The sequence below is a fragment of the Leptodactylus fuscus genome, chromosome 11 (assembly GCF_031893055.1).
Source record: "Leptodactylus fuscus isolate aLepFus1 chromosome 11, aLepFus1.hap2, whole genome shotgun sequence".
Classification (NCBI taxonomy): Eukaryota; Metazoa; Chordata; class Amphibia; order Anura; family Leptodactylidae; genus Leptodactylus; species Leptodactylus fuscus.
In genome coordinates, this window is record NC_134275.1 from 55884742 (window position 1) to 55909954 (window position 25213).

Consider the following 25213-nt stretch of genomic DNA (forward strand, 5'->3'; position numbering starts at 1 on the left):
GGCCAATACTACATAGCGACAACATGCTTATCCATAGCCATACACAGAACAGGCCAAGACTAGATGGTGGCACAATAGGCTCATCCATAGCCGTACACAGTATAGCCAAGACTAGATGATGGCACAATAGGCTCATCCATAGCCATACACAGAACAGGCCAAGACTAGATGGTGGCACAATAGGCTCATCCATAGCCGTACACAGTATAGCCAAGACTAGATGGTGGCACAATAGGCTCATCCATAGCCATACCCAGTCCCTCATATGTGACCCATAAATGAAATCTGATGGAAACACACAATCCTACTAGACACAGAATCAGGCTCAGAAGTCTCATCATGTCAAGTCATCCAGACAGTGCAACTGATAATAAAAAACAGTCTTTGTGAATGGTCTTAGTGGGTTTAATACCGATTTTGTCTCTGAAACCAGCTCTGTCCCTTCCACATGCCAAAAAATAAACTGGTAAGTTACATGGCTTAGAGATAGGAAAATTCACTTGTCAGATTCTGGGGGACAAAAATGATGGGGGTGATATATTGTATGCACTAGGAAAACTAGAAAGTTGCATGATAGGAGTGATACATTTTGTGAGATTGCCATAATTACAAAGATATTCCCAACTCAAGCAATGTCTGCTCTGGCTCCCATCACCCATGAGGAATGGTCATGGTGGTACCAACCTAAGTCCGGGCCCTTTATTCACTATGAAATGGAGAATTTAGTACAGTCATTTTAAGGAATATGACACTCTCATTCATTGTACAGACCCCAGTGTTTTCCCTTTTCTTCCTCTTGACTTGTGTAGACGAGAACCATTTGTCTTCCTATCAGCTCTTATGCCTTCACTAGAATGAAGATGAAGAAGAGGGGGAAGAGGATGAAAAAGAAGATGGAGGATGAAGAAGAAGAAGACAGGATAAGGGATAACCTGTGGATCAGTGGGGGTCCGACTGCTCAAGCCCTCACTTATCAGGAGAATAGGGTACGATGGACCAGTGGAGTGCCGTAGATGGCGGAAGTACCGTACTTAGCTATCTCTGGTCCTCCCATTGAAATGAATGGAGCTTCTCCATCTTAAATAGTATGTTTGTGACTCCATCATTCCTTGGGCAGACCCCAGAGGTTTCCCCTTGACTTGTGTAGATGAGAATCATTTGTCTTCCTCCTTGCCATCTCTATAGATTGTGTTCTTGTTCATTTTGCAGGATATATCGCCCCTGACTTGCGTTGAATATGCTAATATATTAATACCAGCGCACTAAATACTCCTGTCACTACTGGTTTAATAACTGTAATTAGATGGAGGCAGCGCTAACAATAGGTAACTTAATGACAAAGCAATTCCACAGACAATTATGGAAAATGGAAGAAATTTGCATAGAAGAGAAAAAAAATGTTTGACTGGTCAGAAAGATGGACAACTGCAAGGTCACTTCTTATCGGCTTCGCAATGTCTTTTGGGCAGATTTGATAAGCTCTTTAAAATTCAGTTTTACAATGAAATGCTCTGCATGCATAATGAGATTATGGGGAAGATAAGATGCTGGGTGGATTTAAAGGGGAAGTACACCTTAAAGTCCTGTGTCTGTTATTAATTCCATGACAACAGGTTGTGAACAATGAGAATATTGTAACCACATAGGGGAATTTATGATGAAAGGTGAGAGGGAATGAATTAAAATTCAAGCTCCTTAAAGGGAAAGTAAAGGATTCCAGAACATGGCTCCTTTACAGTGCTACAGCTGTCTGCAGGCTGTGTGTGGTAAGGCAGGTATCTTGAACTGAATGTGGAAAAGTTACCATACCGCATATAACACAAAACCTTTAAATATAGTCCTGAACCTTCTTATTTGTAGCTTATGTATCATCATCATGATATATACCTGCTGGGAGTAAATGGCAGTGACAACAGTAACAGTGGGAGGAGTATAAAGAGTAGGAGAAGGAGGAAGAGTTTAAGTAGTATTAATAGTAGGAGTAGTAGTAGGAGTAAGAGTATAAATAGTAAAAGTAGGAGGAGGTGTATAAATAGTAGAAGTAGGACTAGTATAAGTAGTAGTAGTAATATAAGTAGCAGTTGTAATATAAGTAGTAGTAGTAGTAGTAGTAGTATAAATAGTAGAAGGAGGAGGAGGAGGATAAATAGTAGAAGTAGGACTAGTAGTAGTAGTAGTAGTAGTAGTAGTAGTAGTAGTAATATAAATGGTAGTACTAGAAGGAGGAGTATAAATAGTAGTAGTAGTAGGAATATAAGTAGTAGTAATAGAAGGAAGAGTATAAGTAGTAGTACTGTAGTAGTAGTAGTAGTAGGAATATAAGTAGTAGTAATAGAAGGAGGAGTATAAGTAGTAGTAGTAGTAGTAGTAGTAGGAATATAAGTAGTAGTAATAGAAGGAGGAGTATAAGTAGTAGTAGTAGTAGTAGTAGTAGTAGTAGTAGGACTATAAGTAGTAGTAATAGAAGGAGGAGTATAAGTAGTAGTAGTAGTAGTAGTAGTAGTAGTAGTAGTAGTAGTAGTAGGACTATAAGTAGTAGTAATAGAAGGAGGAGTATAAGTAGTAGTAGTAGTAGTAGTAGTAGTAGTAGTAGGACTATAAGTAGTAGTAATAGAAGGAGGAGTATAAGTAGTAGTAGTAGTAGTAGTAGTAGTAGTAGTAGGAATATAAATAGTAAAAAGAAGGAGGCGTAAAAGTAGTAGTAGTGATAGGAATATAAGTAGTAGTAATAGTAGGAGGAGTATTAGTAGTAGTAATAGTAGTAGGAGGAATATAAGTAGTAGTAATGGTAGGAGGAGAACTATAAATAATAGTGGAAGTAGCAGGAGTATAAAGAGTAGAGGGAGAAGGAGGAGGAGTATTAGTAGTAATAGTAGAAGTAGGAGGAGAATAAGTAGTAGTAGAAGGAATATAAGTAGTAGTAGTAATAAAAGTAGTAGTAATAGAAGGAGGAGTATAAGTATAAGTAGTAGTAGGAGTATTACTAGTAGTAATAGAAGAAGTATAAGTAGTAGTAGTAGGAGGAGAAGGAGGAATATAAGTAGTAGTAATAGAAGGAGGAATATAAGTAGTAGTAGTAGTAGTAGTAGTAGTAGTAGTAGTAGTAGTAGTAGTAGTAGGAATATAAGTAGTAGTAATAGAAGGAGGAGTATAATGGTAGCAATAGTAGTAGTAATAATAGTAGCAGTAGTAATAGTAGTATTAAAAGTAGCAACAGCAGTAGTATTAGTATTAATTGTACAAGTAATAGTAGTAATAATAGTAGTACTAGAAGTAATAGTAATGGCACAAGTAACAGTAGTAATTGCAATAGTAGCAACAGCAGGACCAATAGTAGTATTAACATTAATAATTATAATAATAATAGTAGTAGTAGTAATATTAGTAGGACTGATGCTAGGTTCACACCTGCGTTCACGGTCTCTGTTCTATGGTTTCCGTCTTTTGCATGCCAGAAGACGGAAACCATAGACCGGGTCCGGCCGGATTTTTTTTATCCAGACACAGAGTATTGCATGTCCGACTCTGTGTCCGGATTTTAAAACCCGGTTTCGCGGCGGAGAGCGCAAAACGCTCACCGCCGCGCACGGCCGGACAGCTTTCTCACCCATTCAAATGAATGGGTGAGAAAGTCTCCTGCAGGTTTCCGTCTCCTGCATCTGTTTTAGGCAGGAAACGGAAACCTCAAGTACGGAGACCAGGCGCAGATGTGAACGAGCCCTCATATGAGCAGCAATGGCAGTGTTAGTATTAATAATAATAGCAGTAGAGGCACCAGCAGGAGGCATATTAGTAGTAAGAGTGGTAGTAATAGTATCCGTATTAGTAGCAGGAGCAGAAATAGTGGTATTAATATTAGTAAGGATAGGTTCACACCTTAGTCCGGATTCCATTCTGGGATTGCTTGAAAAATGCAGAGAGAAAAGTCCTGTAAATCTATGTGGTGCATGGATTGGGTTCCCATTTTGGGTCCCCAAGCAGACCTGAAGAGCAGAAACCGGAACACAGGTGTGACCCTAACATTACAGTAATAGCAGTAGTAGTAATGATTGCAGTGGTGGTAGTAGTATTAATGATAGTAGTAGTAATAGTAGTAGCATTGGTTTTAGGAACAGTAGTAGTAGAAGTAGTAGTGGAAGTAATCACATTAGTAATAGTAAGACTGACAATGCATTTATGGTGCAATTGTTCCATGCACAGAGGGTTAATTTTGGCCAGTTAGGGCAAAGCAGTTGAATTTTTATTTTTTTTTATTCTACAATGATATTTAAATGAAGTCATGGTTTGACCTAAAACTTTCTCTGACCAGCGAACTTGCACTACTTTTCAATATTTTAATATTCAGGATGTTGGGGAGTATTTGCATATTCTATGGAGGAATATCAAGGGCAGGTCTGCAGAGCGCGGATGTTGTCAGTCCATCCTAGATTAGTCTGGAGATACCGAGATGTGCATAAGTGTAAAGTAACAGGATGACACTTGAAGAAAAGTCTACAAGGAGACAGTGGCAGCACCAGAGAGCTCAAGGGCACATGTACTATAAAGGAGGGCCCTTCCGCTGCTACTAGGGGGCATATGTACTATAAAGGAGGGCCCTTCCGCTGCTACTAGGGGGAACATGTACCATACAGGAAGACCATACAGGAAGGCCCTGCAGCTGCTACTAGGGGACACATCATGTACTTTAAAGGAGGTCCCTGCCACTGCTACTATGGAGGGATATGTAACATATAGGAAGGTTCTGCAGCTGTTACTAGGGGGAATATTGCTCCATTATTTTCCCATAAACAGTATAATGCCACCTCAGTGCCCCCACACATATTATAATGCACCCTCAGTGTCCCCACACTGTATAATGGCCCCCTTAATGCCCCCACATGCAGAATAATGACCCTTATCTATGGAATAAACAAGCTTTACCTCTTTTATATAATGTTAGTATAGGCAGGATAAAGCGGAGGGCTGCTCAGATAGTTTCGAAAGTTAAATCTGCACCAGAGGGAGGAAGCGTTTAGTGCTGGTCCCCATAACCGTGGTGTAGTGTGTCTGGTCGTTGTCAGGTAACACAATGACTCCCTATTGCCTTGGCCTAAACCCATGGCACTAAATAAACTGAGAACCAGTTAGACAACGAGAGCCAAGAGGGTTTTTCTAAATTCTGCAGATGAATTTTGTACCGTGGATTGCTTCATTGTCGCCATGCCTGCTATTGAGGGACACAAAAAGCTTCCTCGCCATCCCCTCCTCCAGTGATAACACAATAAACAGCGACGACAAGACAACGTCTGTATGAACAAAGTCTGCACAACACAGCAAGATATTAGACTCTGAAATAGAAAGAGCCTTGGGTTTCTTATCACTAATAGCCTGATCCGAAAAGAGAGAAAGGCGAAAATACCGAGCCCCACCTCCAAAAACTCTGCATTCTGCGGAGCGCACGGAGAGGCCTCCATTATCAGCCATGCTGTCTGCACTTTCCATTTCATAAATAATAGGGAAAATCTCCACTATGGTAATTGCTTTGCCCTCCGTTTCCAAGCCTTTCGCAAAATGACTGCTTCAATGCCAGCAAGAAAAAAAAATAAAAAATCTGGAAAATAGTGAAAGTGATACATTGTATCAGTAACTGAATAAAGAGTCCCCCGCAGATTGCGCCGAGTATACACAATATTATAGCATCTCTCTTTAGTGTTAGGCCCCATATATACATGGCAGGAAACTTTGCAAACTATTTAGTTCACTTAACTTGTAATCATCTTAATTTCAAGTCACATCCAGAGCTGCATTCACAACTCTGCTCTACCGTATTTCTTCTAGTTCATCTCCCTGCTGCAGAGCCTAGAGGCTACATGCACACAACCAAGCGTGCATGTCGAGGGGGGACTGATTTCATGGTGAATGCACTCAGATAACATCCAAGTCACTTTCATCCCTCATTGACACCAAAGAGGGGTTCTGTTCTGGTGTCATGGACAGAACGGAGCATTGGACCCCCTGGTTGTGTGTCTGAGGCCTAATATCCCCCTGCTGCGGAACCTAATATCTATCTCCTGCAGAGCCTAAGACCTCTCTGTTATAGAATCTATTATCTCCCTGCTGCAGAGCCTAATACCTCTCTGCTATAGAACCTACAGTATTATATCCCAGCTGTAGAGCATAATACCTCCATGTTGCAGCACCTAATATCCTGCTGCTGCAGAACCTAATATCTATCTGCTGCAGAGCCTAAGACCTCTCTGGTATAGAACCTATTATCTATCTGCTTCAGAGCCTAAGACCTCTCTGTTATAGAACCTATTATCTATCTGCTGCAGAGCCTAATACCTCTCTGCTCTAGAACCTATTATCTCCCTGCTGCAGAGCCTAATATCATACTGGTGCAGAGCCTGATACCTTCAAGGAGCAGTATATATCTCCCTACTGAAGAGCCTATTATCCTCCTACTACAGCACATAATACCTCCCTGACACCGAGCCTGACACGTGCCTGCCGTAAAATCTAATACCCCTGTTGCAGAGTCTAATACCCCCTTTCTGATCCCTGTTGCTTGGGGCGTTGTGCTTTGTGCATTGAGAGACACATAGAATTTAATATGACATACTGACTGCAGCTCAGGGTGTGTCTACCCTAAAGCCAGCAGAATTGTGAATGCAGCTCTGGATGTAATTGGAGTACAATAAGACAGATAACTCCAGATGAGTAAGAGATAAGTAGTACTGAAGCAGGTTTTATGATGTGTTGCCTGGTGTAGTTGTATAATTTAATGAGGTGCGTGGCGCTCTTTTCACTTATCCTCGCCGGCACTTTCCTCTTTTCCGTACATAACAGCACTTAAAATGTGATTATTTTTTATAGGTCATTAGTTCTGTACTTTACCTCCATCGTGCAGATCAGGACGCTTTATTGCAAAATCTGAGTAAATTTACGAGATGACGCCACTTCATTAAAAGGACGGCTGTTTAGAAAATGACACAGGAGCAAATAGGTTGATCTATTCATTATTGGTCACTGCGGGTGGGGTGCGTATAGAAGTCCGGAGACACACAGCAGCATAAAAACAGGGACACTTTTTGGTTTATGTTCACACTATGCAAGGAATGTGTGTGACTCATTCCTCCCCAACCTTTCTAATAACTTTAGATGGGTGCATAGGTGGAGAGCCTAGCTTGGCACACAATATTCATAGCGGTAATGGAGATAGACCTGGCCTGGTGCCACATTGCCCAGACTCCAGGCTGCCCATATGGCACATAAGGCCAATCTGAGCTGTGCCCACACTGCCTCCAGTTGGACAAGAAATGGCTACTAAGCTAAGCTATATGAAGAGATTAACCTGAGCTGGGTCCATACTGTCCATTTGGCATGGAAGGTAGTCAATATAAATGAGACCCACAATGCCCATAGTGTTTAAGAAGATGGCTACTGAGCTGGGCGTATAAAGCCTACAGGATTAGAAAAAGAGATTATCCTGAGTTGTGTCTATGGAAAGGAGAGAAGGCAAATCTAAACTGGGTCCATACTGCCCATATGGTACAGAAGAGGGCTTCTGTGAACTGGGGCCACACTGCCCATGGAGTAAAAGGAGATTGCTATTAAGTTGGGCCCATAAAGCCCATAGGGTCAGAAGTAGAGATGTGCTGAACCCTACAGCACACTCAGCTCTGCTGCATCTCAGCAGAGCTGAGTGTGCAGCAGGGTTCAGTGCACACTTAGCACTGCTTCATCTCCGGTGTAGCAGTGCTGAGCGCACAGCCAGCACTGCTACATCTCGGCATAGGAATGAATTGACCAGCGTTGATTGGCCGAATGCCATACAGAGTACAGCATTCAGCCAATCAACGCTGGTTCTGCCGAGGAGGCGAAGTCTAAGATCGGTCCACAGCAGTCTCCATTCTGGTCCGATTTTAGACTCCGCCTCCTCACAGACAAGCCTCCGGCAGAACCAGCGTTGATTGGCCGAATTCTGTACTCTGTATGGCATTCAGCCAATCAACGCTGGCCAATGCATTCCTATGGGAAAAAGTCAGCTTGCGCATATCACAAGCTGACAGCGATCCCAACGTAATACAGTGACTTGGGCATGTTAGATTCCCCCAGACATGCTTCCTCTGCTGCCCCAGTTGCATTCCAGGGTGTTGGCATCATTTCCTGGGGTGTCATATTGGACTTGGTGACTCTCCTGAGTTGAATACTGGTTTCCCCCTAAACGAGTATTTAATCCCCATAGACTATAATGGGGTTCGATGTTCGATCGAACAGTCGAGTATTGAGCAGCTACTCAAATCGAACTTCGAACATTTCACTGTTCGCTCATCTCTTCGCTCATTCGAGTCCATACTGACCACAAGCTAAACTGGGTTCATACTGCCCATATGGCACAAAAGTTGGATTCCCTGCCCATGGGGCTATATAGTCTACAGAGATAGGTGAACAGATTAATCCAAGATGGATCCATATTACTTATATGGTAATGAAAGTGGCAAAACTGTGTCTATAGGAAGACATAACAAATCTGAGCTGGGCCCATAATGCCCCTAGGGTTAAAGCGGAGAGTAACCTTAGCTGGGCTCAAACTGCTCATAGGGTTATCCTGCAGAGTCCAGAATGAGCGCCCCCTGTATATTTATGCCAGTATTTATATTACATGTTATCCAGCACATTGTTTGAACATGGAAATCCCTACAGCAATAACAGCAAATAATTCCCATTTAATACGGTGTTGACACAAATCCGGTACAGCTCGCTATAATGCATTTAATGGGTTTTCCAATTATAATCTGATTTTTATTAACAAACTAAATGCAATTAGATTGAAGATATTAGTGCAGATAATGATGAAAGTCTTTCTATATGTAAAAATCACAGCTGGGCTCGGGCTGATTTTAATTAGCAGGAATGGCTTGTTTGGGGACTCGGAGAGTTCTGGTGACACCTAATCAAAGGGAAGCTTATTATTACATTTACGCCGGGTGTCGCACTATTATCTCCAGGCAACCCGCACAGATATGGAAGTCGTCACCCGATTGCTATTGTTTTATCTCTCTTCAGAAGATATTACTGAGATCCGTGAGGATGTAAATGACAAATTAACTAGCGGCTGAAAATGGCGACACGGAGAATCTGTGACCTCCACATCATGTGATCAACCCCATTATGTGTGTAATTCTATAGACTGAATACATAGTACAGACATACTCATATAGGATACAATGTATTCAGTATAGACATATATGATACAATATATTCAGATAAGCAATTCTACACATATAGAATTCTGAGCAGAGTATATACTCAGTGTGAAGGCTCCGCTGCGGTTCCATAGGAATGAATGGAAGCAGCTGGCACACAGTCTTAACCCCCTACATGCCGGCTGCATCCATTCATTCTAATGGGAGACTAGCTAACATCTCTAGTAGCTACTTACCTGCAGAGATGGCTGGTCTGGTGCCCGGTGTTCTCGTTCTTCTTCACCTCGCTGCCCCCACCTCTCAGGTTAGTGTTAAAGAGCTAGGAAGAAGGCAGGGCTTGTGGCTTAGGAGAGTGTGGGCGGGTACAGGGCAGGGAGACGTGACACCTCCCCTCCCAGTACCTGCCCACACTCTCCTAACCCGCCCACACTCTCCTAACCTGGGAGGCGGGGGCAGCGGGGTGAAGATGAACGAGGCACCAGACCAGCCATCTCTGCAGGTAAGTAGACACCAGGGGGGACTAAGTAGCCAAAGGATTAAAAAATAATAATCCTCTGGCTACTTAGTGATTTAAAAAAATCACTACACAGCGTGGATTCTAACAATTAAAGCATTCAATTGTTAGAGTCCATGCTGTATAGTGAATAGGATTGTTTTTAAAATCTGATCTCTGATTATTAAAAAAAAATCCCATTGACTTGCATTGGGATCGGAATTGGGATTGAGATCGGGTTCGAATGAAACATGATCGGAAATCGGATTTCAAAATCGATCCTGAAAAGTCAAGATCGGCTGAACCCTAATCACCAATGGGGAGAGCAGAGTATGTTACTCCCAAACATGGTGACAACTTATCTCTTTGGGGAATAAAGGCTACATTTCAACATGGCTAAACTTCCATTCCCCCAGCATCATCGGTCAGGGAAGTCAGGAAGCATCATAGGAATAAGATACTTGGTCAGTTAAACTAATTTTACTCTTGGATATTCTAGGGCTCTGTACAGTGTGTAAATTGTGATGTTCCATAATATGCCTGTGTGCATAAGGATTAAAGGGTGTTTCCAGGAAATGTATCACTTTGTGATCGTCGTGGGTCCGATAACCAGAATACTCCACCGACCAGCAGGCTGAAAAGACAGGTGAGTGCCATGGACTCTTCGCTGAATACCAATCAGCTTTCATACAGTACATATCATAAGGCTGTACTTGGTATTGGATTTCAGCCCCATTAACCTTTGACTGATGAACATGATGTCATCAACAAAGGGACAGAAGTTGCGTTGCTCATCATTGCTCAAGTGAGAGGTGAAGGTCCCAGGCATCAGATGCCCCCCATCACATATAGATGAACCAACCTAAGGATAGGTCATTAATATGTAAGTCTTGGAAAACCCCTTTAGGCTGAGCCCCCTCCCCCCCTTCCACGCTCCCCCATGGACCAACCATGCACTCCCCTAATAGAACTTAAACTAGTAGGAAACCTCAAAAACGAGTAAAGTCATCTCAATGGGTTTAATAATTTTATTACATGAAACTTGTTTTTAACTTTTTTAACATTTATTTTTATTTAGTTTTATCTTATTTCCTTATTTATTTTTTTTTGGGGGGAGGGGGTACAGCATAAAACGTCTTCCACTACGTCTCCGCTGAGTATCCTCATTAGAAGAATTTATCTCGACAAATTGCCACTCTCTGAATTTCCGGCTGACTGTTGACTCTTCAGTAGGTGGCGAACGCCGACGAACAGAAACTCATTATCCGTCTGAAAAATACATGAATCTCATTTTCCCATTTCAAAGGGAAATCTAATATTTTCGCCTTAAATCCCGGCGTGTAGGTGGTTCTTGCAACATCTCAAAACAAACATGAACTTTCTTTTCCGCTTATTTCTATATCTCGAGGCGAAACCATTTGGGCGATGGATGGGGGGGGGGGGGGACAATACGGACAACTTTTTATTTTTTTAATTTTTTTTAATTTTCTCAGGTTTGGAAATAATTAGTGAACCCTCTAAATTCTCATTATAAATACATCAAAGCCTCCGACTCTACCTCATTACAAAGGCATTCACACGAGATCAAACTTCCAACATCCCAAGTCCTGCTGATTTTTCACTTTGTGTTTCTGTAAATTATTAACACCAAAAACGCTGAATTATTCAGTAAGGGTCTTAAGGATTTTTTTTTTTCCCAAACAACTTTCCTACTCATTAGGACGACTTCCCTAATCATTTTCCTGGTATAATTTAGTACCTTTAGGATGGTACACGTAACGGTGTGGGCTTCTATGGCGTTCGCAGCTACAGAGAGTGTTCGTACAAAGGTGAGTTTTCCGTTGTAGCGGATACAATGTATCAGAAAATGATCTGAGGCTTCTGACAGTTGTATCCTCATTATCCTATATGCCAACGCGGGAATCTATGACTCAGCACATTTTAGACATTTGCACAGTATGAAAGCAAGAAATAAGACCAAGGCGATTCAGACATCACAAATTCTTGACACAAATATATATAAATATCTCTCCGGCCCAGAATTCCGTCTTTTGTTTTAGTTAAAATTTCATTACTTCCCCTCGTCTTGTCAGAAACACAAAATGACAATTGTCAGTGGTCCAGGGTCATGGAAAAGTACATTTTCGCGAGACGGTTCAGAAATATTCTGCAGAGCTGTGTCAAAAGTTATTACAGTTCTCCTAAAGCAGGAAATATTTTAATAATGTATACAGTGTTATATATGGCAGAGGCACTTTTTCTTCAATTCGCAAAATTTAGGTGACTTTTTAAGAAAAGCTCTCATGCGTGCTCTATGTCTGCCCATCCTATGGCTTTTACTATATGGGTTAGGTCACACGAGGAGCGGAAGCGCGGATTTTGGCACCAAGAGTGCCGCGGGGTGTTGTGTCACTTTCGGGTGAAAAGCCGCCTGCCACGACTGTCGCGGCTTCCAACAGTCGCGGCTTCTCCCTCCGGAGTAGGCTCAAATGAATGGGCCGACTCCAGAGGTTGCTGCTGCAAGGCGACGCCGCGACTCAACGAGCCGCGGAATCCGCCTGAAGAAAGGGCAGCCCGCTTTTTTTTTCCCGCGCACGGAAAAAATTAGCCTGGTGGTCTACATAGACCACCATTATGAGGGGGCGGATTATGATGTGGATTACGCGCCGTAATCCACCCCCTCTATGCCCGTGTGAACGAGCCCTATAACAGTTTTCCCCTCTGCAGTTTGGAGTTTTCCCTGAACTCAGAGGTGGAGACTAGCTGCCATACAATACACACAGTAAGTAGAAGAGAATCTGCATCACAGTTCTCTCTCACAATCAGAAGTGTACTTGAAGTTCTCAGGCCCCAATGCAAAATCTATCAAGGGGCCCCTTATGCTGTACAGAGATCTAGGAACCCCGTCAGGTTCCAGGGCCCGGTAGTGATTGATACCTCGGCATCCTATATTCTAAAACAACCCCAGGATCATTCAAGACATAGACTATTATAGAAAAGTGAAGTGAATCAAGAAAGGAGAACTGTAAATCCCATCAATACTTGGTGTGCGGTTGCTCTTTGCCTTCTAGGTATAGACAGGGGGTTGTTTGTGCTGCGATCCTGTAGAACTAAGCGCAGATCTTCTGTGGATGTAGGCGTGCTCCAATCCATCTGTCTCTTCATGACATCCAAGACAGACTGGATGATGTTGAGATCAGGGCTATATCTATGGGGGCCATGTCATCACTTCCAGGTCTCCTCCTCCAAAGAGCAAAGGTCACACCAAATATTGATGGGGTTTCTCTTTTCTTCATTTATTTCATTTTATTAATTGACAAAAGCAAATCATTAACATTGCTAATTCTGAAAGCATTCTTACTGTGCAGCATTTTTCCATGACAGCCTAAAACATTTGCACAGTAGTGTATATAGAGAAGTACTGATCTGTACCATTGTAAATAAAGCACTTGGACTGTGATAGAAACTTCCAATTTAGCCCCAGCATCAGTCTAAGTCTCTAAAACTGCTTCTGTCTCCCTAAGCTCCTGCTCACTCACCCCTTTCTTCTCTCCATAGACTTCTATGGATATGTGTAATCTAATGCATAGAGCAGATATTTCAGAGTGAGAGTCAGTTTAGCAGAGGATGGGAAGGAAAACAGCCGATAAGAGGAGAAAGAAGCATTGTAGGTGATGTGAACATGTAATGTCAGAGATGATAGCTTTGAACTGAATGATATTGAACTTAACATTGAATTTGTCCTTGTGTCAGTCCTCACTGTCATTCTGGAATTTTATTATACCTGAAGTAGAAAAGGATGGCATACACTGCACTGAAGGATTACCAATAAAAGCAAAAAAATAAAGGCACCTTATACAATAAAGTCTGTACTTGTCACTGTTCTCCACGCTGCAGTCTATGGGGGCGCCTGGCCCGACTCACCAGTTTTGGGATAATCCATACTAAGCTGCTATAGGCACAATGCCTCATGTATCAGCACAGACAAACACAACTGAGATATAAACCCACCATCTGATCCTTTTACCGTCTTCCACTATGACAGCCGCTGGTATCTCTGGGCACAGGAAGCACAAGGTTCCCCATCTGCTAATGTCCTCTCTGCACACGCCGCTCCTGCGGACAGCCCCGCCATTATCTGTTCATTGGCCACCCCAGCACAAAGTGGCCCGACCGTCCTGCGCCCACAGCTGCAGCTTTGCATGTGCAAACCGATCAGTCCAGAACATTTTGCAGCTCGATGAAACGTCAATATTTTGTTCCTTCCAAACCAGAAGTTTTTTGTTTTTTTTTCTTTTTGCGCGTCATAAAAGCAATCGGCGTGTAATGAGTTTTAATATTTTGCAGATCGGCTCCAGAGGAGAACGCTCCGTCATACAGATTCTCTCTATGGTTATTATATCTTGGCAGTTTATGTACTTTTCCCATGAACTGTTTATCCGCCTAAGTGACTGCACGGTCTCGTCTGGGAGCACAAAAAGGATTTTTTTTCTTCCCTAAATTTCCAAATTGTATTAAGATTTTCTGTACAACTCAGCTAGAATGCATTACTAGAGAGTTAATCGCTCAGAACCATCGCCTTGTAGCCAAGATCATCCGCCTCTGCACCCAGGAGTCATCCCTCTATTCTGCAGCAAGTAAGGACGGGCGAAAATCGACCCTTTTATTCCATGTCCAAAGTTTTGGGGGTCGTTTTGAGTGGCAGGGATGTAACTATTCAGATGAATCCAATGACCGCTTGTGTCCTATTCAGCACGGCTCGGGAAGACTTTCTATAGAGAGGAGCCAGGCGCTGTATACCCAGTGGCATCACTCGACTAACTCAATAGTGGAATGTGGACTCAGCGTTCTTAAATGGAGCATATTGAGCCATGAAAAAAAATCTTGTCGTATTTCATGGCTTTGAGGCAAGGGATTTGATTGCTGAGTGCGAGCTGGCAGGAGACAGAGCGAAATGTAAAAACATTGAAACAACGCGGAAAGCGATTTTATAGACTAAATGCATTGTGTACAAGTTCTTAAAGGGACCGTCAAAGGAAATCCGACTAATAGCGAAAAGTCCACGAAAATGGGGAAAAATGGAAAACTTAATTTTATTGATTTATTTCAGTCTAACAATTGCTGCGTTTTTTCAAGCCAGAGGGGAAAAGTAAAAGAACTTCCGAGATATTTGCCATTCCTTTTTGTATCCATTCTTGGCTTTGGCTCAAAAAAATCGCAACATAAGCTGAGCTTCGGCAACGTGGGGCCTCAGTCTGAAACTAAAGCCCCTGTGGCAAGCTGCAGCCGGGAGAGACCATGACCATGTGGAATCACATCACAGTTTTTTCGCAAAAAGTCTGCAAAGTTTACCTCTGCGGACTTTCTACTTCTATTATACCTGTACAAAAACGCCAGGTTTAATTGACATGCTGCGATTTGCAACAATGCAAATGCAGAGTGGAGAGTAGTTCTAAAGACTGTCACTTGACCCAGAGAACCTCTCCGGTCCTATATTATACTGACAGTCCATTGATGTGAGTGGGCATTGTGTAATACCTAATTTCCCCAGTGGTGGCACTGTAGCAAAACTGATTACATTCCCTACAGCAGTGGTTCCCAACCTTTTTTCCACCAGGGACCAGTTTCAGCAAGACAATTTTTCAATGGCCCGATGGGGGCAGGAAGGGGTGTGGATGGGGGCAAGGAAGGGGTGTGGTTGGGGACGGGGTTAAGCATGGGGGTGTAGATTAAAATCATGTACATATGAAAACACAAGAGAAAGTGCGAGCTATATAATTTTTATTATATTTAATGTGACTCAAGTCACCATAAGGCAGAATCAGTGGGAGCACTGAGCTTGTTTCCCTGCAACGAGATGGTCCTATCTAGGAGTGATGGGAGACAGTGACAACACGAAGTGTGTTCCTTATGTTCAGTCTACTCCGTAATCTTGTTTTGGTTGCTGTCATTGCAGAAAACCCTGCATAGTACTAGAATCCCGGACATACAGCAGGTCCTGGCTCAACCCCGCACCTTATCCCTATAAGCAACAACCAAGCGTCAGTGTTGTGGAGCTGGTGGTGGGTCCTGGCTAAACCCTGGGCTCCACAGCAGCTGCTGACTCCTCGCCGCTGGTACGTGGACCGGTGCAACATGCCCCGCGGCCCGGTTCTGGTCCATGGACCGGCGGTTGGGGACCTCTGCCTTACAGAATACAAATAATTGCATGGGGACACCGGTGACCAACTTTTGGTCAAGAAAGCAGGGATTATCCCAAAAAAGAGGACCTCTTTAACACTATAAAGTGAAATTCCCCTTCAAATGGGAAAGAAATCCCAAGAGCCGAACTAATAATCTCCAGATCATTCAAGTCATTATATGAAATCATTTTGCGGCAGAATGAAGGGGTGATGTAATCGGGGTGTAATAGACGGAGCTCTCGCAGCCATTTATCAGTATTAATGATATACTATGTGTAAGCTCATTTCTCCATGAGGTGGATACAAAGGAGCAACTGCTGGCACATTCATTAATGGCGGGTTCAGGTCCATGCTTCCCATGTCCACTATCTTCCCTGGTAATAACATACGGGCTGGCCTTATCTCAGGAGATAAATGCTGCAATCATAGCTATATGGGGGTTATTATAGGAGGAACACAAGTCCTGATACTTATCCCACTCGTCGTTTTATGTATCCCTCCTTATCTTGACATTTTCGTGAAATTACATTACCAGCTCTATACAAAAAAATGTGTAAGATTGTTACAATGCACAAAGATAGAGGCGATTTATGCTATTCTCGAACAATTAGTACCGGTGGGAAAAGTAGAAACCATTATAAGCAATGCAGAGAAAAATGAACAAGGTTACAACAAAAAATCTGTGAACAAATCCAAAGAACTTGGTGACCAATCAGACAATGCCAACTGGACAGGACACACTTCTGCCCCATACAGACTAAGGAGTCTGGTGGTAGACCTCCATCCGCAGATACATCTCTATGGACCAGTTTACTTTCCATTGCAAGAATAGCTTTTCATATTGTGCCATTTAATGATGGAAACATTACCATACTAGTGCGGTGACATCACAAGGATCCTTAAAGATCATCATTGACTATGGCAGATGATGAATTCTTCCTGCTACACCCAAAACCAAAGGGAATATCCTCTTTTTGTCATGTTGATGAACCTTATTACTTTTTCTTTTCATATCATTGCTTTAGGGCCGTGATATGTCAGGCCTGTACCAAAGGGGTTAATGTTCATATTCGTCAGGTAGGAATGTCTGTGATCCAAGATAATGGGTATGTTAGGTCTATTGGTTCCATGATCACATCATATTATGCAAAACTGGCAAAACATTTGCAGACTGAAGTAGTGATGGAAGAAAGTTAAAGCTTGACTTTGGTTTGGTTATTGGAGTACCAATGTAAATATCATCAATGTGCAGCGCACACTTGACAGTTTTCACTGATACCTGTTCCCTTAAATTTGCATTTAACTCTGCAGTAGTGTGAGGGGCTTCAATTTCAATTTTTTAGCAACAGATGGATGAACTTCTCTTTTGCCATTTCCGTCAAGCTTTGACTTTCCACCAAGGTGGATTCTGTCTACACATGTTACCTGGTGCACACCAATAATAAGTCCCCTTTGGTACTAGGTGTTAGGTCTGACATATCATGACCCTGAAACAAATATAACAAGTACTAAAATTTATCAACAGCTGTAAAGGTTACATGACACAGAAGAAAAGGGGGTGTTAACAGAGATGGTAGGTGTGTAAGGAATTCAACTATGTAAAAATAGGGATGTTTGCTTATTTTGTTCATCCATATATATTGTCTTGTTATCAAGGGGTTATTAATATCGATCATAAATTACAATGCTTTAGAACCAATGACGAAAAAAATACGAGTTTTTCATATATTTTGCCCAGCTCTGCTCACACTGCCTTCTTCCATTGAGATCTTTTAGTTTTTGAGGTCATTCTTTAAGATGGAATTTTTTAAAGAAATATTGAGTACAACAGAACGGCCATCCATGTCAAGGTAACAGGCTACTGGATAGTCTACTAGCCTGGTAATTTTCTACATAGCCTTGGAACTTTCAGATAGTCTCGGGTTTCTACAAATTGGACTCAAGTCCCTCGAAATGGAGCTACCACTCTTCAACATATTACAACTTCCCAGTAGAACTGGGGAATGTTTCTGTTGTAAGGGAAGGAACTGGCCCATGTCATGATGATGGCAGGAGGCTCAGCCCACATATCATACCCAATATCAGTCCAGATTTGAATATACCGAACAATAGATCTTTAGACATTGGGTGGTGAAATGGGCAACTTCTTACATAGTTCCTCATTATGATCTGGAGATATTTTTTATGACTGGTTTTGTAGGACTAGAGCTAATAATAGAAGAGAGAGCTGGATCTCTAGAGGTCTAAGGGACCTGCTGTCCTGCACCACATTACACATTCTCTTTAAGGAGTAGTTTTATGACTTGTCTTAGAGGAGACTTATTTCCATCTGCGGTCAAGATATTGCAGCTCGTCTACCCCATGTGTGGATTGCATTGATCATATACAAGCATATAGCATTTCTGCAAAGCGTCAGCAGTTTTGACCTGTGCAAAAAAAATGACAGAAATCCAATATTTTCACTGCTCCTTAAGGAGCCTTATCAGTGTTCCAGCCTGCAAAGAGTATTTCTCATATTCTGATACATTTTTCCTGTGCACGCAGTACAAGTCCCCTCTCTCTAGCAAGGTTTCCTATGGGTGAGATACTCACATAAGTGTTTTTGTATTTTATGAGACGATAAAAAAGCAAAACAAACAGAAAAAAAATCCTCTCTCTCTTTTAATGGCTCAAGTACATGACAAACCCACTCATCATAATTCAGGATGTACTTTGTGTAATAGGCTTCAATGATATGGATTACGAGGCAAACAGCGTGTGGGAAGCACAACGATATTCATCTTCTATAAAAACATATACTGGAAAGAAAAGCTTGTGGGTTGTTGACATATTCATATTGCGGATGCTGGCAGGAACATAATTATACTAAGAATAGCACATTTATAAAGAGCTTATACATTACTGAGGCCACGGCCCTCCATTGGTCAGTAGCAGGGACTGTCAATTTCTATGTATGGGTAAGATGCTTTATGGGATCACTCTGTTCTACTTACTGAACCATATGGAGCACAAAACCATCAGCTGGAAATACAATTATAATAATAAAAAAAAATTGCAATGAGAATTATACAATTGATTGACCTCCCTGTCCCTATAAACACAGCAGTAGTTGGGGTGCACACACATTATACCATGACCAGCCTTCTATAACCCTATCCTGCCTCATAGTCATAAGGGGAAGTTGCAATTTTTGCTACTTTATTGCACAGATACAATATTATTTATGGTAGCTTGGAACTTGGATCCGCCCTCGAGGTCCGAGTGCAGCCAATGTAGTAGGAGTGTGATCCTATATCATCCTATATACCAATGAAATATCATATAATGCACCCTTCATCTCCAAGTTAAACATGAACATGTTGTTAGAAGTAGGACTGGAGCCTCCACAACGCTAGCTCCTTCTAGCTCCCAAGTCCCCTATTTCCAGGTCTTGGGAAACAGACCAGGAGCTGTCGGTCTTTCCTGAGCCGATCAGGTGACTTACAGTTTCAGCCTAGTGGCGGACCGGAGCCTAATTACGGATGGCTCTGACTCCGGACCGCCGCTGGCTATTCAATGTTCCTCAGTGTTCCAGGTAGTAAGCGTTCCTCTCCTGTATCTGATTGCCTTTGCTCTGACCTCTGACCCTGGCTATGCCTCCTGATTTTTCTACTGTTCCTGTATATGACCCCGGCTTGCCTTTAGACCTCTGCTCCCTGAACACCCTTTTGTACTGCTCCACCACTCCTATAACCGACTGCCTGACCTTCCTTTTGGATTTCCCACTGTACTACCTTGCCCCCTTGCTGACGACCCAGACCGTACGACTAAGTTTTGACTCTGTGCTGCCATCTGCTGACCACCCACCACTGCCTTCTGGTTCCTTGTATCTGTACCACTACCTAAGACATCTGCTGATAAGAGATCTCAGTATCTGGTTTACTGTGATTTGTGGTGCGCTGTGTTTGGCATTTCCCGACCCGTACCGCTCCTCCCAGCAGTGCTGCCAAGTCCATCCCCACCATCTGGGGCTCTGATCAACATCATTGTGGGTATGGAGTTGGTGCAGCCCAGGGGGTGTTGGACACGCAGCAGCATATTAACCATTTTGATCAGTGTATCTAGTACGGGTTCTCACTATTGGCTCAGAACTTCAACTTTTATCCTAACACATGTAAAGTAACCAGCAGTCCGTGCAATAGAACTTCAGAATCTAATTTGTGCTTTTATCTGACTACCAAAGTCTTCAACATCTTCCATCGTCCCCTAATGTACAGCAGAGCATCAGTTGGAGTATATATACATCGTATACCATTCCTTTCCCACTATAACCCTATCCCTTATCATAGTCATTGGGCAGATTTTCTTTTTTTGTTACTTTTTTGCAATATCAGATCAGTCAGGATTCAACTCTTGGCTGATCAAAAAAGTTATGGAACATCTTTGCACCCCTTTCTTGCTCACTAGGCATGCCTCCATAATTTTAGTAATTTATGAGGTTTTCTTATAGCTCAATCCCATTTAAGTGAACAGGACTGAACTGCAATACCAAGCACAACCACTATCATAAGTTTGGCACTGTGACTTGTAATCAGTGAAGGGAACCCAGCAGTCCTTTCAATCAGCTGATCGGCGGGATCCCCACAATCTGATGAAGACGGTCTATCTTAAGGTTTTGTAAAACTAGAAAGCCATTTGAATAAACCCCATATTTATGGATCACTGTCCCTATATTTTTATGATCATTATGTTTAATAAACAATATATTAAATAATCTCTTAAACATACCAAAATCCTAAATTGTTCCCGTGTATTCTAATTTTGATACAAGTGTTTCCATTTGCACATATTTCCTAGAATCCAATAGGAAATAATGAGCACTACAGGGGATATAATCTGGAGTCGAATGCTCTGAGCCAAGATTCGAGCATTGCCAATGCACGCCGGTACTGGCCCGTGATTTATCACCGTGCGCCCTTGTGCTTCCAGAATTAAATTGAGCCATGTTTCTGAAAAGGAGCAAAGGGGATTTCTACTGTGCAGATTTTGAATGGATCATTTCATCTTACTTAATAAAGAATGAACGCCTTTTGTAGGCTGACATAACTATATTTTCTTGACCACCAAGTATTTCGAGTCCGGCCAAGTCTGAAATAGACCAAGTCCATTGTTTGGTGGTGCAGACTTCTCAGTTCCAATTACGTTGTTATTTTTTTTCCCTTTATTCTCGGTAAATTTGCTGTAACAATGTAGCAATATGTGAACCAGCTTTCTTTTCAGGTGGGACAATGTCACCCTGACCTGCCAGAGTTGCAGAATGGAAAATTTGCTTATTATTTGCATAGTGTGTATATTGCTTATAATGTGGTGTTTTGCTTATAAATTGGTTCGAGTTCTCGGGATTCACGATTTAACAAGCTCAAGTGTTTGTTGCAGCAAAGTAAAAAAAAAATAAGGGGGGGAGGGGAGATAGACAAGCTGAGCGCTGTGTAATGAATGATGTGTGAAACTATTTTAAAGACTGACACGTATTGGCCGTGTTGCTGGGGAAACTAATGGCACCGCGCTTTCCCTCAAAATGTCTCCCAATAATGTTAAAAACATCCATCATGTTACCAATAGACGCCTAGTAATCCCTATAGTTACACGTACAATAGAGTGAGGGGGCATCAGGAAGGAAGGAGAAAATTGTGAGAGTGGTGAAATGTAATACAAATTCATCACGTGTAGTAAACGTTTTAGAGGTTTCTGTAAGATAAGTAAGGCAGAAAAATTTCTGGAATCAATATTCCATGTTCTTAAGACTTCTACTGGAATGATAAGTGTTGCTGCGATGGGGCCATGAAACAAATCTCTTACTAGCCAAGCAATGGCAGGGGACCTACAATATGCAGTCAGCTAAAAAAAACACATGGGCAATTGTTGGAAATAGGACTGTCACAAAACTATGTATATAGTGGGATGTCACCCAACTGCAATATGAGCGAGTCCTGATAAAATCTTTATTGTCAGGCGAATCAGAACTCTTATGGATAAAGGAACGATTATTCATTCGTCAACATTACAACAACTTGGGGGCTCGTCCGGGATCAATAATCTAGTAAAATGAGGGAACACGGTAACTGAATAAACACCCTAGCAGTGACGCTAGGCACTTCCACTTTTTGTAACAAAGGTCAACCAAAAATAAGACCATAGGGTAAGTCGCTGCTGCAACTCTTCGAAATTAACAGTAGAAAAGCTATATACTCCTCTGGACGTAATTATATGGGTATACCCATAGAATATCAATTTGGGGAGTCCACAGCACTCAAATCTTGAAAAAACCCTTCTTTATTAATAGTCACATATCGACAAGCATATCAGACGTGGCAGTACAGAAAATATTAGTCTGTTAGTAGAATAGATGCCACCTTTATAACCAGGACATTTAGGTCAGAGATATGATCTTTATCAATGACATCAAACCATCTTGGGACAGAAAGCAAATATGCCACACGGGTTTATGTGTACTTTCTGTTCTAAGACGGCTTCATGTCCATTGATAAAGGTCACATATCTGACCATCTGGGTTACAAAATTGGGCACAGCACAGTTAACAATCAGGTAGTAGTTAAGAACACGAATGTCTGCAATGTAATCATTGGAAAAATCCATTAACATTCCCAATACCAACGCAGGATCCCAGTCATTTGGCCTAAACCATAATACACAGAAAGAGACCTAAGATCACCGAGTCACCCAATGCAAAAGGACAAGTCACATTTTCCTCCGTCCCAGGTCATTAGTCGGATGCACACAATAATTAGAGAGTAAAAATGGTTGGTCTAGTCTGTTAATTAGATGCCGGCTCCGAAGCTTCGGGTGACACATTATTGTTAATGTTCCAGATTCCGGCAGATGATTCCACGACATTCAAATACCAGCAACTGCCTGTTGACTCAAGAAAACGAAGCGTCTCAGACGGGATTTGTCATTCGATATTTAACTAGTCAAAGTGGCCTTTTTCTTTTTACATACCAGCCGCCACCTGCTAACTGCGTCCTGTCTCATTACATATTTTTTTCCAAAAAGGATTTAATGTCAAGGTTGTGTCATGATAGCGAAGTCGACAGACGGTTACTTTAATTTCTGACACTTTTCTTTATGTCTTTAGTGATTTAATTTAATGAGTTCCAAGAAATGTATAACACTTAAGTGAAAAAAAAAAAAAAAAAAAATTACTCCATTTTCTCCCACAAAGGTGAGTGTGAAGAAGAACAATTATGAAAACTACATAAAGATGTGTTCATGATGATTCTTGTACATAGGAGCAGTATTATAGTAGATATATTCTTGTACATAGAGGCAGTATTATAGTAGTTATATTCTTGTACATAGGAGCAGTATTATAGTAGTTATATTCTTGTACATAGGAGTAGTATTATAGTAGTTATATTCTTGTATATAGGGGCAGTATTATAGTAGTTATATTCTTGTACATAGGAGTAGTATTATAGTAGTTATATTCTTGTACATAGGAGCAGTATTATAGTAGATATATTCTTGTACATAGAGGCAGTATTATAGTAGTTATATTCTTGTACATAGGAGCAGTATTATAGTAGTTATATTCTTGTACATAGGAGTAGTATTATAGTAGTTATATTCTTGTATATAGGGGCAGTATTATAGTAGTTATATTCGTGTACATAGTGGGCAGTATTATAGTAGTTATATTCTTGTACATAGGAGCAGTATTATAGTAGTTATATTCTTGTACATAGGAGCAGTATTATAGTAGTTATATTCTTGTACATAGGAGCAGTATTATAGTAGTTATATTCTTGTACAAAGGAGTAGTATTATAGTAGTTATATTCTTGTACATAGGAGCAGTATTATAGTAGTTATATTCTTGTACATAGGAGCAGTATTATAGTAGTTAAATTCTTGTACATAGGACCAGTATTATAGTAGTTAAATTATTGTACATAGGACCAGTATTATAGTAGTTATATTCTTGTACATAGGGATAGTATTATAGTAGTTATATTCTTGTACATAGGAGCAGTATTATAGTAGTTATATTCTTGTACATAGGAGGTAGTATTATAGTAGTTATATTCCTGCACATAGCAGTATTATAGTAGTTATATTCTTGCACATAGGAGCAGTAATATAGTAGTTATATTCGTGTAAATAGAGGCAGTATTATAGTAGTTATATTCTTGTACATAGGAGCAGTAATATAGTAGTTATAGTCTTGTACATAGGAGTAGTATTATAGTAGTTATATTCTTGTACATAGGGGCAGTATTATAGTAGTAATATTCTTGTACATAGGAGTAGTATTATAGTAGTTATATTCTTGTACATAGGAGCAGTATTATAGTGGTTATATTCTTGTACATAGGGAGCAGTATTATAGTAGTTATATTCTTGTACATAGGAGCAGTATTATAGTAGTTATATTCTTGTACATAGGAGCAGTATTATAGTGGTTATATTCTTGTACATAGGGAGCAGTATTATAGTAGTTATATTCTTGTACATAGGGGGCAGTATTATAGTAGTTATATTCTTGTACATAGGAGCAGTATTATAGTAGTTATATTCTTGTACATAGGAGTAGTATTATAGTAGTTATATTCTTGTACATAGGAGCAGTATTATAGTAGCTATATTCTTGTACATAGGAGTAGTATTATAATAGTTATATTCTTGTACATAGGAGTAGTATTATAGTAGTTATATTCTTATACATAGGAGCAGTATTATAGTAGTTATATTCTTGTACATATGAGCAGTATTATACCAGTTTTAGTCTTGTACATAGAGGGCAGTATATCTAGTAGTTATATTCTTGGCATTCTTATATTCTTACTTTTATAGATCAATAGTTGATTGGCTGTTTCCATGGTATTCTTGTTAGCAGAAACAAGCTCTGAGCCATTTCCCTTCGTCTATTCCTTTTTTGGCCGCTCATATAACTTGCATTAAGCAACAGGGGGCTAGACAGAGTACAGTACAGAGGGCCTCCTATGGTATCAATACATAGAATATGAGCTTTATCCTGAGGCATGGTTGGAGGAACAATATATACTGTGCATGTTGGGAATACTTCCCGCTCCATTGATGGTAACTTCAGTACAGACAGGAATTACTCGTCAAATTAGGGCCTGAATAATGTTCTGCTGTTAAAGACATTAGTTTTCATTGTAAAGGAGCATCTTGGGATTAACCTTTAAGTAGATGTTCCAGACTGAGCTTTGTTGCATAGGAGGCTTGGTTAGCCAACCACAAGCGAGCGCCTTGGGCTGCGGTTCATTCGTGCACAACCTTCTTTATCAGACATCCCGGTGTTTTTATCAAGTGCTTTCAAAGTTCAAT

The 25213-nt window shown here is 41.1% G+C and overlaps 1 protein-coding gene across 3 annotated transcripts in view; it reads right to left on the reverse strand.

Moving 5' to 3' along the window:
* Positions 1–25213, reverse strand: part of LOC142184404 (protocadherin-11 X-linked-like) — a 905556-nt gene that overhangs the window by 842649 nt on the left and 37694 nt on the right. The gene's annotated exons all lie outside the window — the stretch shown is intronic.